At 30.1% G+C, this 14,874-nt stretch overlaps 1 protein-coding gene across 9 annotated transcripts in view; it reads right to left on the minus strand.

Moving 5' to 3' along the window:
• The window catches only part of LOC119601591, a 113,178-nt gene that overhangs the window by 57,350 nt on the left and 40,954 nt on the right, over positions 1-14,874 (minus strand). The gene's annotated exons all lie outside the window — the stretch shown is intronic.

Genomic DNA, 14,874 nt, shown 5'->3' on the forward strand with positions numbered 1-14,874 from the left:
GAAGGATGTGGGGTTGTTGGTTTGGTTGGTTGTTTGGTTGATTGTGTTTTTTTATTGTTGTTGTGAAGGGGTCACAGGTCACACACAGTTTACAACACATACACACACACACAAAGTTGGTTTTGCACAGGAAGTTTTGAGATTTGTTTTTGTTTGTTAACAATTTATTTTGTTGTTGTTGTTTTTATTGGGGGTGGAAAGGAAATATATATAAAAAAATGAAAAAATATATAAAATAAATTAATTAAAATTTTCGTTTTTGTATGAAATTTTTTTATAAAGTATTATTTTTTTTTTCAATAGCAAGGAATATTAAGGGAGTTTTTATGTTTTTTGTTAAAATTTTGTTGTTTTGTGTAGACTAATTATTTAGTTGCTGTTATTGTGTTTAAGTATTAGTGGTGTTTATATATTTTGTATTAAATAAAATTTTATTATTTAGTTATTTTTTAGTTTTAGTAACTCATTTGAAATTGTGGAGAATTTGTAGGATTTTAATTTTTTTATAGATATTTTCTTTAGTTTTATTAAAATAGTTTAATTTTTTTGAAAAATAAATATAAAATATATGTAGAGTTTAGTGTTAGTTTAGCTAGATAGTAGCCTAAGAAGATTTTTTTTAATTTCTATAATAAACTTAACTAAGATAACTTATTTGGATGAGATATTTCCTAAAAAGACCTTATAATATGATAAATGATTTCATATTTTAACTAATTAAATCCTTTAAAAATATAATTATATTTCGCTTAATTATTCTGTTTAAATTTCTTAATGTCCTAATATAATCTTATAAATAAAAATTTTAATAGAATACTGTACAGAAAAAACATATTTTAAAAAATTTCCAATAAAACGTTTAATAAAAAATTAAAAGAAGATTATGAGCCAAATTTCATCAAATTATGTTGAAAATTGCGACCTGTAGCGTGCACACAAGGTTATATGGACACACAGATGGACAGATAGACGGACGGACGGATGGACAGACAGATGTACGTACAGATGGACAGACAGATGGATAGACAGATGGATGGACAGATGGACAGACAGATGGATGGACAGATGGACAGACAGATGGATGGACAGACGTACATAGCTAAATGGACTCAGAAAGTAATTCTGTGCGGATAGGTATACTTTAAGGTGGGTGTTGGACCCATATTTTTGGATGTTACAAACGCATAATACCCTTCCCACTATAGTGGTGTAGGGTATAATAAGTGTCAACATGAATATTAAGAACTGTTTTCATTGTTTAAAGTTAATAATATTTAAGAATAAGCTCCTAAATTGTTTGAATAATTATAAGCTAGAAGCCTCGACTTAAAATATTAAAAATTTTATTTCTATATTTTTATTTGTTAAAAACTTTTTGAAATTTTCATTGGTACGATGAAGTGTGCGATTGACCTGCAGGATTTTCTGAAGAATTGATGTTTAGTTATATATATGTATGTTGATGTTTTTTATTTTATATTTTGTTTTTCAATATTTATCGCTAATATATGATTATTTTCTAAAAAAAATAAGGAAAATATTAATCGGTAATGGACATTTATGGCAATTTTTACGAAAATCCAAAAATCATTCATATCCGTCTGTCTGACCATCCATGTAAATCGGCAACTCGCAATTTTGATACATTATTTTCTTTTATTCCAGGGATGAATCCTATTGAAAATGGATTCCCAACTAAATCTATATAAATTAGTTTGCTGTAATCTTTAGTGATATTGCTGATTCTTTAGACAATACGAACTGTAAAATTCTCTTCTTAATATTAATATCATGAGGTAATTCAGCATAAATAACATTTATATAAACATAAATCCTTTTACCAAAATTTTCGAGGATTGTCCCATATTTAACTCTATCCTCCATATAAAGCATCCTTCAGAAAATCAGTTTTTTAACAATTTTGCATTAAGGAAAAGAAAATAAAGAAAAAATACTTTCAAAAACATCTCCAAACTTGGTCAACGGTGCAAAACTAAAATAAAAAATATGTTCGCTGATGAAATTTACACATATGTATCCCTCCAGATTACTTAAATGTTATATATGTATGTCATTATAAAGGTCTCAGCTTCGTAGAGAAACTTAATATTGTTTCAGATTCAACTAAGTTACTGACTTATAAGTGCTTAAAGGTACAAAAAACCAGTTTTTACCCGTAACTCAAGATTTGGAAGGTTTTTGGCAAATTTCAAAAACATATTTTTGTTCTACTCATATCCAACTTTCAGAAAAATAGTATATCTTCCCAGGTATTTATTTTTGTCATATAGTGCAATAACTACCTTCTGAGCTGCAACATTTTATTTCTATTCTAAAATTAGACTTCGTAATGTTTACTTTAATAAGATAACAAATTACAAGTGTTAAATTTAATAAATTTAACAATACATTATTATCAGGCGCTATTAACCCTGAACGTATACTTTATATGGACACTTCACACTAAGTTAAATATTAATCATACGCCTCATGTACAAATTAAGAATTAAGCAACATATGAAAAAGTTTGTTAATGATACATTAACCCATTAATAAGGTTTAAAATGTGAAATTTGGATATGACAGTTTAGTTACTTGAGTATATGAACCGTCTTTAATTAAAAAATCTTGCCTGTTTCAGATTTTAAAAACGTTACATCTATGTACGTAATAAGCGGCATCACCCTAGAATTTTTATTCCTTTAGTATTTTAAGTAACATTTATATTTTTTTCATAAAAATCTTAAAAAAAAAAACTGGCCAACTATTCATTTTTAACCATAGACTAGCTTATATGATATATCACACAAATAATTCAAAAAAATATTCTTGGAATCTTGTAATTTTTGTAATGAATTTAATGAAATTTTTATATATTCTTACACCAACAGATATTTAGACTATTATTACATATTTTGTGGATATTGACCTAAGGTACTTGGTCGTAGATTCCTCGCAATTCCCTTAATATGTATGTTTAAAAATCATGTGTTTTGTATTCATATTATAGAACATACAAAGTGTATTATTTGAAAAAAAGAAAAAGTACCAAAAGTAGAATAAATTCTATCTTTTTGGAAATTACTAATAAAAGGGGTACCATTTTCCCACTTTCGCCTAGAAATACAATTTTTCGAGAATTAAGTTTACTAAATACTCCTTGTTTAAATCTATGTATATATCACAGATAAAACTCCAACTATTCAAATCTGCATTATTTGTTCCAAAAAAAAATTTGTTTTCAAAAAGTACCAAACAATTTACCGGAATTTGGTCCTATAAATACCAATAGCATATTTTGTATGAATAAATTAACTATTTTTTCGAATTTGATAAAAATTGGCTTAATGATTTTGAATAAATTAAATTTCCCGTTTTTCCCCTTTTTGGTACTTTTTTCCCCAATGAAATACCAAATATTTTGGTTCAGTAAATATTACACAGTTAGTGCGTAATTTAATGGGTATACGTCAACAAATCGAAAAAGGTTTCTTAATGTGCTAAAAAAAAGTACCAAAAATATAGTTTTCTCCCTTTTACACCCAAAAAGTACCGAATTTTAAAAAAGTACGAAACAGGTGTCTCATAATTTTGGAAGATATATTCAAAATATTTACAAAAATTGTATTATGTTTATTAGTTAAAATGTTATAAAGGACCACAAAAGGTACCAAAATCACTTTTCTTACAAATTTTCACCCCTTAAAAGTACGAATTTGAAAAAAGTACCAGACACCCATCTGCTTATTTTAAGAGTAGATACAGGTGCATTTAAAAGTTTTCTAGTTTCACTAATATTGTGTAATATAATTAAGGAAAACTGTTTTACCCGTTGTTTACCCTTTTTAACCCTAAATATACAAATTTCCAAAAACATATCTACTGTCAAAATTTCATGATTCTAGGTTCAGCCGTTTGGGCTGTGCGATTATGAATCAGTCAGTCAGTAACGCCACTCTTTATATATATAGAAGATAGATAGATTACGCCTTATAGTAAAAGTTTAGAAAAATCTTAATAAATTTAACATTCAATAAGATACCTGCCCTATATATTTATAATTTATAACTACATTATATAAAAATTTTATTTAAAAAAAATAATAATAAATAAAACATATTTTAAACTACATTGCATTCTTCTGGCATAAACCTTAAACCTTTCCTTGGCTACATGAATTAAATTGGTTTTTCATTTATATTTATGGAGATTTCTTATTAACGCCCATTTTCCAATAAATTTAATAATGTAAATGCAAACGTACAATAACAAAAAAACCGAACATAAACTTGTACAACACAAAACAACAGTAAACAAAAATTAATTAAAAGAAATACAATTCAACAGCCTGCGTAAAAGTGGGCAACAACGACAACAATAGCAACATTAACAAATATTGCAAACAATAACAATAACAACAGCAGCAACGACGAAAACGATAAAACACAACGAGGACAATGAGGATGTTGTTGCTGCTGATGATGATGACGATGATGAAAATGACGCTGATGACAATACTCATTGTTGTGTTGAGTCTCTGTGTATTGAGAGAGTAAATCTAGTATTTTATAATATGATAAGTAAAAAAAATACATACATATGCATACTTTCAAATACACACACATACATACATACATCCCTATAAACAAATAAAACACATTTTTACATTTCCCTTTTCCGCCAACTGTCTATCATTAAATTTATTTCATTTCATTTCAGTAAATGTTACAAAAGTACAGAGGAAGATGCCGAGGAAATGGAATGGCTTTAAAAAAAGCATGTGAAATAATGAAAATAAAATAAATTTATAAACCACAAAATGGTCCAGTAGATGAAAAAAAAATCTACATAAATATAAATAAATTGAAAAAAGAAGTGTTTGCTTTTTTATGTGTGTGTGTTGTAGAGTTTAAAAATAATGACTTAAAATGCGCAACTGTGCGTATGAGCAACTATAATATAATTTATACAACAAGCACATTATGTACACGGAGACCAAGAGGCACATTTACCGAAATATATGTACAGAGATCCACACACATACGCCGACTATTATTACATACACATTCACTCACAGAAATATATACAACATCTTCACAATAGGTTCAGATATCATAAAATTTTCACTGATTATTCAATAAAGATATCTGAGGAACAGTTTATATCATACCACCTTATAGAATTTTATTTTAAAAATACTAAAAACGTATAAATTTCATAGCATAGTTTTAAGTGTTACAACCGCAGGCGTATACTTTATATGGACTGTAGGTATTGAATTAAATATTGATCATACGCACGATAGTGCCGAAACATAGTGGTACTGAACTAGAACTGAACTAGAACTGAACGAGAACTGAACTAGAATTGAACTAGAACTGAACTAGAACTGAACTAGAACTGAACTAGAACTGAACTAGAACTGAACTAGAACTGAACTAGAATTGAACTAGAATTGAACTAGAACTGAACTAGAACTGAACTAGAACTGAACTAGAACTAACTAGAACTGACTAGAACTGAACTAGAACTGAACTAGAACTGAACTAGAACTGAACTAGAACTGAACTAGAACTGACTAGAACTGAACTAGAACTGAACTAGAACTGAACTAGAACTGAACTAGAACTGAACTAGAACTGAACTAGAACTGAACTAGAACTGAACTAGAACTGAACTAGAACTGAACTGAACTGAACTAGAACTGAACTAGAACTGAACTAGAACTGAACTAGAACTGAACTAGAACTGAACTAGAACTGAACTAGAACTGAACTAGAACTGAACTAGAACTGAACTAGAACTGAACTAGAACTGAACTAGAACTGAACTAGAACTGAACTAGAACTGAACTAGAACTGAACTAGAACTGAACTAGAACTGAACTAGAACTGAACTAGAACTGAACTAGAACTGAACTAGAACTGAACTAGAACTGAACTAGAACTGAACTAGAACTGAACTAGAACTGAACTAGAACTGAACTAGAACTGAACTAGAACTGAACTAGAACTGAACTAGAACTGAACTAGAACTGAACTAGAACTGAACTAGAACTGAACTAGAACTGAACTAGAACTGAACTAGAACTGAGACTGAACTAGAACTAGAAATGACTAGAACTGAACTAGAACTGAACTAGAACTGAACTAGAACTGAACTAGAACTGAACTAGACTGAACTAGAACTGAACTAGAACTGAACTAGAACTGAAAACTAGAACTGAACTAGAACTGAACTAGAACTGAACTAGAACTGAACTAGAACTGAACTAGAACTGAACTAGAACTGAACTAGAACTGAACTAGAACTGAACTAGAACTGAACTAGAACTGAACTAGAACTGAACTAGAACTGAACTAGAACTGAACTAGAACTGAACTAGAACTGAACTAGAACTGAACTAGAACTGAACTAGAACTGAACTAGAACTGACTAGAACTGAACTAGAACTGAACTAGAACTAACTAGAACTGACTAGAACTGAACTAGAACTGAACTAGAACTGAACTAGAACTGAACTAGAACTGAACTAGAACTGAACTAGAACTGAACTAGAACTGAACTAGAACTGAACTAGAACTGAACTAGAACTGAACTAGAACTGAACTAGAACTGAACTAGAACTGAACTAGAACTGAACTAGGAACTGAAAGATGACCATGATAGTGATTGAAGAGTAAATAACAAAAAAAAAAAAAAAAGGAAAACTTTCTTACATTAGACTGATTTTGTTCTGTTGGCGAAAATGGCTGCAATTCGTTTAAGAATTCTAAAAAGTTGGTTAAAATAGTGACTTATTTCTCTTTATAAAATATCTGCTATTTGAAAATCTTCAAAATAAGTTTTATTATTACTTTTTAAAAACGCACAGCTCTATATTGAGATTTTTCCCACTAATTGACAGCAGACATTTTTCATAGAATTCATCCGAGTGGATTTTTAATTAATGTCGTTTATGGTTAACCTTTTGCAAGACCTTTCTTGCTACCAATAACAGAAGTCTTCCCACAGTTTTTAATGAAATTATGCACTTACATATAAAACAAACAATAATTTCAGTTAAAATCGGAATATGGTTTATATAAAGCATTTTGTTGACGTAAATTACTAATATGACTAACAGTTTTCTGTTTTTAACTATTAAAAATAATAAAAAGTTAATAGAAACGAATTTGTAAGTTCCAATCGCTTTATAAAAATTTAATTAAATTTCACAGGTCTAGAGATAAAGTGTTGATTGAATATTTATTTAAAACGTGGACTTCACAAACATAACCATAGTGGTCACAGAGGCCCCAAAGAAGAAAATATATTGAAATTTAAATGGTAAAACTCTACAAAATTTGTTATACATTTAAGCTATCGCACTACACAGTGATTCAATATAACTATGTACACAAAATTATATAGAAATTATTTAAAAATATGTACCCACAGTAAACAAAATTGTGTGCTATAAATAAACACATACATACTTATGTATGTTTAAAAGCCAAAGGATATACAAAATTCATACATGACAATATCTGTGATACGATACACATATATTTTTCGAAAGGAAAACACACACATTAAATGTCACAAATTCCATTGACTATTTTAAAAACTGAACGCAATAATTTAAATTCATTAAACAACTTATTGTTATTTTGACACATAAAAACCGACAGCAACTAGAACCAAAAAACTTGTGAACGAAACAATAAAATATGTTTAAATAAACTAGAGAATGTGTCACAAAAGAACACACTCATTTAGTTATAAATTAAAAATTGACTGCATTATGATGCACTATATATTTAAGTGACATAAAAGTTTTTCAATGGTTTATATATATTATTGTGTTACAAATAAGCTTTTGAAAAAAAAAAAAAAGATGCGTTTAAGAAATGTTGCTAAAAAATGTGTGCCAAAAAGAAACCTATATGGAGCCTACAGCAATTTTTATTTAAAAATGAATTTATTGTAATGTACTTAAAGAGGAGCAGTGCAAATCGAACTACAACTAAAACTGCAATGAAAATGGATTAGTAATAAATATAAATTGAACTAGAAATAGAACTGAACTAGAACTGAACTAGAACTGAACTAGAACTGAACTAGACTACTAGAACTGAACTAGAACTGAACTAGAACTGAACTAGAACTGAACTAGAACGACTAGAACTGAACTAGAACTGAACTAGAACTGAACTAGAACTGAACTAGAACTGAACTAGAACTGAACTAGAACTGAACTAGAACTGAACTAGAACTGAACTAGAACTGAACTAGAACTGAACTAGAACTGAACTAGAACTGAACTAGAACTGAACTAGAACTGAACTAGAACTGAACTAGAACTGAACTAGAACTGAACTAGAACTGAACTAGAACTGAACTAGAACTGAACTAGAACTGAACTAGAACTGAACTAGAACTGAACTAGAACTGAACTAGAACTGAACTAGAACTGAACTAGAACTGAACTAGAACTGAACTAGAACTGAACTAGAACTGAACTAGAACTGAACTAGAACTGAACTAGAACTGAACTAGAACTGAACTAGAACTGAACTAGAACTGAACTAGAACTGAACTAGAACTGAACTAGAACTGAACTAGAACTGAACTAGAACTGAACTAGAACTGAACTAGAACTGAACTAGAACTGAACTAGAACTGAACTAGAACTGAACTAGAACTGAACTAGAACTGAACTAGAACTGAACTAGAACTGAACTAGAACTGAACTAGAACTGAACTAGAACTGAACTAGAACTGAACTAGTACTGAACTAGAACTGAACTAGAACTGAACTAGAACTGAACTAGAACTGAACTAGAACTGAACTAGAACTGAACTAGAACTGAACTAGAACTGAACTAGAACTGAACTAGAACTGAACTAGAACTGAACTAGAACTGAACTAGAACTGAACTAGAACTGAACTAGAACTGAACTAGAACTGAACTAGAACTGAACTAGAACTGAACTAGAACTGAACTAGAACTGAACTAGAACTGAACTAGAACTGAACTAGAACTGAACTAGAACTGAACTAGAACTGAACTAGAACTGAACTAGAACTGAACTAGAACTGAACTAGAACTGAACTAGAACTGAACTAGAACTGAACTAGAACTGAACTAGAACTGAACTAGAACTGAACTAGAACTGAACTAGAACTGAACTAGAACTGAACTAGAACTGAACTAGAACTGAACTAGAACTGAACTAGAACTGAACTAGAACTGAACTAGAACTAGAACTGAACTAGAACTGAACTAGAACTGAACTAGAACTGAACTAGAACTGAACTAGAACTGAACTAGAACTGAACTAGAACTGAACTAGAACTGAACTAGAACTGAACTAGAACTGAACTAGAACTGAACTAGAACTGAACTAGAACTGAACTAGAACTGAACTAGAACTGAACTAGAACTGAACTAGAACTGAACTAGAACTGAACTAGAACTGAACTAGAACTGAACTAGAACTGAACTAGAACTGAACTAGAACTGAACTAGAACTGAACTAGAACTGAACTAGAACTGAACTAGAACTGAACTAGAACTGAACTAGAACTGAACTAGAACTGAACTAGAACTGAACTAGAACTGAACTAGAACTGAACTAGAACTGAACTAGAACTGAACTAGAACTGAACTAGAACTGAACTAGAACTGAACTAGAACTGAACTAGAACTGAACTAGAACTGAACTAGAACTGAACTAGAACTGAACTAGAACTGAACTAGAACTGAACTAGAACTGAACTAGAACTGAACTAGAACTGAACTAGAACTGAACTAGAACTGAACTAGAACTGAACTAGAACTGAACTAGAACTGAACTAGAACTGAACTAGAACTGAACTAGAACTGAACTAGAACTGAACTAGAACTGAACTAGAACTGAACTAGAACTGAACTAGAACTGAACTAGAACTGAACTAGAACTGAACTAGAACTGAACTAGCACTGAACTAGAACTGAACTAGAACTGAACTAGAACTGAACTAGAACTGAACTAGAACTGAACTAGAACTGAACTAGAACTGAACTAGAACTGAACTAGAACTGAACTACAACTGAATTCAAACTGAACTAGAACTAAGAAAAATGTAGCAAAAGTGGTTATTTTTCAAGATTTTACATCAACTAGAACTGAACTAGAACTGAACTAGAACTGAACTAGAACTGAACTAGAACTGAACTAGAACTGAACTAGAACTGAACTAGAACTGAACTAGAACTGAACTAGAACTGAACTAGAACTGAACTAGAACTGAACTAGAACTGAACTAGAACTGAACTAGAACTGAACTAGAACTGAACTAGAACTGAACTAGAACTGAACTAGAACTGAACTAGAACTGAACTAGAACTGAACTAGAACTGAACTAGAACTGAACTAGAACTGAACTAGAACTGAACTAGAACTGAACTAGAACTGAACTAGAAAACTGAACTAACTAGAACTGAACTAGAACTGAACTAGAACTGAACTAGAACTGAACGAAACTGAACTAGAACTGAACTAGAACTGAACTAGAACTGAACTAGAACTGAACTAGAACTGAACTAGAACTGAACTAGAACTGAACTAGAACTGAACTAGAACTGAACTAGAACTGAACTAGAACTGAACTAGAACTGAACTAGAACTGAACTAGAACTGAACTAGAACTGAACTAACTGAACTAGAACTGAACTAGAACTGAACTAGAACTGAACTAGAACTGAACTAGAACTGAACTAGAACTGAACTAGAACTGAACTAGAACTGAACTAGAACTGAACTAGAACTGAACTAGAACTGAACTACTGAACTAGAACTGAACTAGAACTGAACTAGAACTGAACTAGAACTGAACTAGAACTGAACTAGAACTGAACTAGAACTGAACTAGAACTGAACTAGAACTGAACTAGAACTGAACTAGAACTGAACTAGAACTGAACTAGAACTGAACTAGAACTGAACTAGAACTGAACTAGAACTGAACTAGAACTGAACTAGAACTGAACTAGAACTGAACTAGAACTGAACTAGAACTGAACTAGAACTGAACTAGAACTGAACTAGAACTGAACTAGAACTGAACTAGAACTGAACTAGAACTGAACTAGAACTGAACTAGAACTGAACTAGAACTGAACTAGAACTGAACTAGAACTGAACTAGAACTGAACTAGAACTGAACTAACTAGAACTGAACTAGAACTGAACTAGAACTGAACTAGAACTGAACTAGAACTGAACTAGAACTGAACTAGAACTGAACTAGAACTGAACTAGAACTGAACTAGAACTGAACTAGAACTGAACTAGAACTGACTAGAACTGAACAGAACTGAACTAGAACTGAAACTAGAAACTGAACTAGAACTGAACTAGAACTGACTAGAACTGAACTAGAACTGAACTAGAACTGAACTAGAACTGAACTAGAACTGAGCTAGAACTGAACTAGAACTGAACTAGAACTGAACTAGAACTGAACTACAACTGAACTCAAACTGAAATAGAACTAAGAAAAATTAAGCAAAATTTGTTGTTTTTAAAGATTTTCCATCTTTATTTAAAGTTAATTGAACTGCAGTATTCTTCGAGGCGCTGCGATTGATTTATATTAAGATTTTAGTTTTATTCATATTGATTTATTTTCCATAACAACTTTAAATAAAAATATTGCATGTACTACACGATCATCTACATTTGTGTACAATTTCTGTATATTATGGAGAGATACATTTTATATAAATCGTAACATTTAATGTAGTCTTTTGTTGTTTTTTATTTGTTGTTATTGTGTTCTTTTGGTTATTTTTTTTTCCTTTTTGCTTATTTCTATGTATTATTTATTGTATTTACTTTGCAAGGCATTTATCTTTTGTTTTTATTTGTGGTTTACCGCATTTCACTAGAGTTTTTGTTGTTATGTTTTTTTTTTTTTCTTCTTATTTTGTGGTCTTTTTGTATTTTATTGTATTTGTTGTTGTTCTCTAGTTTTCTAGTATCTAACGTGACCAAAATCAACTGGCAAGTGGATGGAAAAAAAAAATCGAAAAAAACAAGAAACAGAAACTATGCCAGGGGTACGTGCTACTAAATCTTATTTTGTACAATATTTTTTTTTTTTACTTTCCATTACAATTTCTGTGTTGAAGGTAAACATTTTATAATATTAGAAAAAAAAACTATTGCATAGAAATGTATAAAATAAAAGAAGTGGGCATGAGTATTGTACAAGAAGAAATTGTTTTATAGAATTGTAAGTGGGTAGTTTTACAAATAAATTTGTCGTGGTGGCATTTGAAATCTAAAGATATTCTTCTATTAATATTAAAACGGCATTAAGAACATTGAAATTTGCTTATTTTTTTTATTTAATCCTTAAAATTTCTAATTATTTCGCTTTTTTACTCTACACTTCTGACCCCATCTTCGTATAGTGCGTTTTATTACCATTTATTTGTTAGTCTAAGCTTGAGCTTACTATTTTTCCCCCAACAGTTTTTTTTATGTTAAATTTTATTTTTAGTTGGCAGTGACATACATTTTGTATGGAGAACAGAAATAGAAAAAAATATCTAAAAAAAGTATGGATTGCATTTAAGTGGTTACAATTAAGTTAGAGAAAATAAACTAAATTGCAAACATTTTTACGCAAAATGTATATATTTGAAGTGATTTCGATTATTTCTAAAGAAAATGAAGTTATTTTTTTAGAATCTGATGCCACTACATGCTAAAAAGGATAATATCCTGCTATATCCTTCAAAAACACTTTTTAATTTTTCATCAAAAATGATCAATATACGTCAAAATAAAGCGAGTAAAGAAGTCATATTCGTAAAAAGTACAGTGGTTTAGTTTTGTGCATAAAAGGGTTAAACAAGACAGTTTTGTTAATCATAGGACTGACTGCCATTAAGGATCTTCATGCCATACCAATGGATCCAAGATAACGAGAGATCCAAGATTGAAGAGATTGGAACTTCATGCTGAAATATAAGCGATAAAAAGAACGTGAAACTGGATGTCGTCAAGCTGATATATAATCCTTCAACATTGTGTACTTCACTTATCAACTTATTCGTGAATGCCGAAGGACTCTAAACGAAATGGCAAGACACTTAAACCCAAATGAGTCAAAGGATACGATAATTTTAATGTCAATAATATTGAGGAAACATTGGCAAGATCTGGAACTATGTTGATTGAATCTTATATACACAGTTCTGTGTTTCCTTGTCATTACTAAAGCTAAAGACCGCTGGTCGCATGAGTCGTACGAAGACTAAATTGCTATGGTCTTGTATTAATCCGGAAAAGTCTACTAGTTTTCTTGGTCTTTAGATTTCTACAAAAGCTGTCAAAGTGAAGATGAAGACTGTACGCCATCATATTTGTAAAACTTCAGCAGCAAAAACAATACGACATCAAACATTGGAACAACTTACATCAAAGTTCTGATCTATCAAATGTTCAATAAAAAGGACTAAAAGCCAAATGGAGTGTGAAATATAATTCTAATTAAAATGGAAGTATCTTTTAAAAACTCTCTAATAGAATTCCTCTATCTCACTGACCTTATTTTTCATAATTATGGTGAATGTGTTCCAATGGTTTCAATGCCCAAGAGATGGTTAGTGCAGTCAAAGTGATGATTTTTATAAGGAAGACAAAGATCGTCCAGACTTGGCAAAACAGTTTGATTGGCAAAACAGTTTGATAACAACTATCTTACTTTTATACTAAAACAAACAGCAACCATACAAATAATCTCTTTCGATTAAAGCTTAATCTTTGCACTTCAACCTCATTTCTTAATTTCAAAAACCAAAGAGTAATTACTACTTAGTTCTCCAAAAAAAGGATACACATCAAACTTAAGATTCTTACAATTAAACCAATTCACTTTCCGATTTAGAAAAACACACAAACACACAATCTTAAACAATTTAAAAGTTTGCATTAATTTACAAAATGACTGATTGAGTGTGAGATTAGTTGAAAGTATTTAAATCAAATAAAGCAAATAATGCTGTTTAACATACAATTAAATGGGTTATCGAAGGAAATACAATGAATACAAAAACACTGAGCAAAAGAGAAAGAGAGAGAGAGAGGAAATTAAAACAGATGTTGACAAACACACACACACACATTCATAAACATATAGAAATAGTAAAAGTAAACATTTTAGACTCATACATACAAACAAACATACAATTATGATACACACCACACACACACACAAACGTTTCACAAACATTCATTTGGTTTCATTTTCAATATTTTCACATACAAATGTACATTTTTTATTTCCTTTTTTTTTTGTAAATTTTTTGTGTTTTAAATACAAATAGAGAGTATTACTCAATAAAAAAAAAAATATTTTTTTATTTCTGTTTTTTAGTCTTCTCTATTGTATAATATTTACAAAGCATGTTTTTAAGTATTTAAATAAAAAAAAATAAAACAAATAATTTGCAAAAGAAAAATTCTGCAATTTTTATACTATTTTGCAATTTTATTTAAGTGTTTTTAGAATTACGAAAAAAAAAAAACATAAAACGAAAACGTAGCGAAAATATATTTGTCTATTGTTAAATTTTACCACAAACTTAGTACACCTAGGGAAAAGTGTAGGTTGATTTTGAAATTTTTAATAATCTAAAATATTAAAAGTTTTAAATTGCGACGAAATTTAAAACAAATCTTTGTATAGTTTAGTCACATCTAAAACAATGCTCAACTTGAACTGAACTAGAGCTGGACTAGAACTAAACTAAAACTGAACTAGAACTGAACTACAACTGACCTAAAACTGAACTAGAACTGAACTAGAACTGAACTAGAACTGAACTAGAACTG

This window comes from Lucilia sericata, unplaced genomic scaffold (assembly GCF_015586225.1).
Source record: "Lucilia sericata isolate MDLA Ls3-8-SP2 unplaced genomic scaffold, ASM1558622v1 Contig000176F_arrow, whole genome shotgun sequence".
Lineage (NCBI taxonomy): Eukaryota > Metazoa > Arthropoda > Insecta > Diptera > Calliphoridae > Lucilia > Lucilia sericata.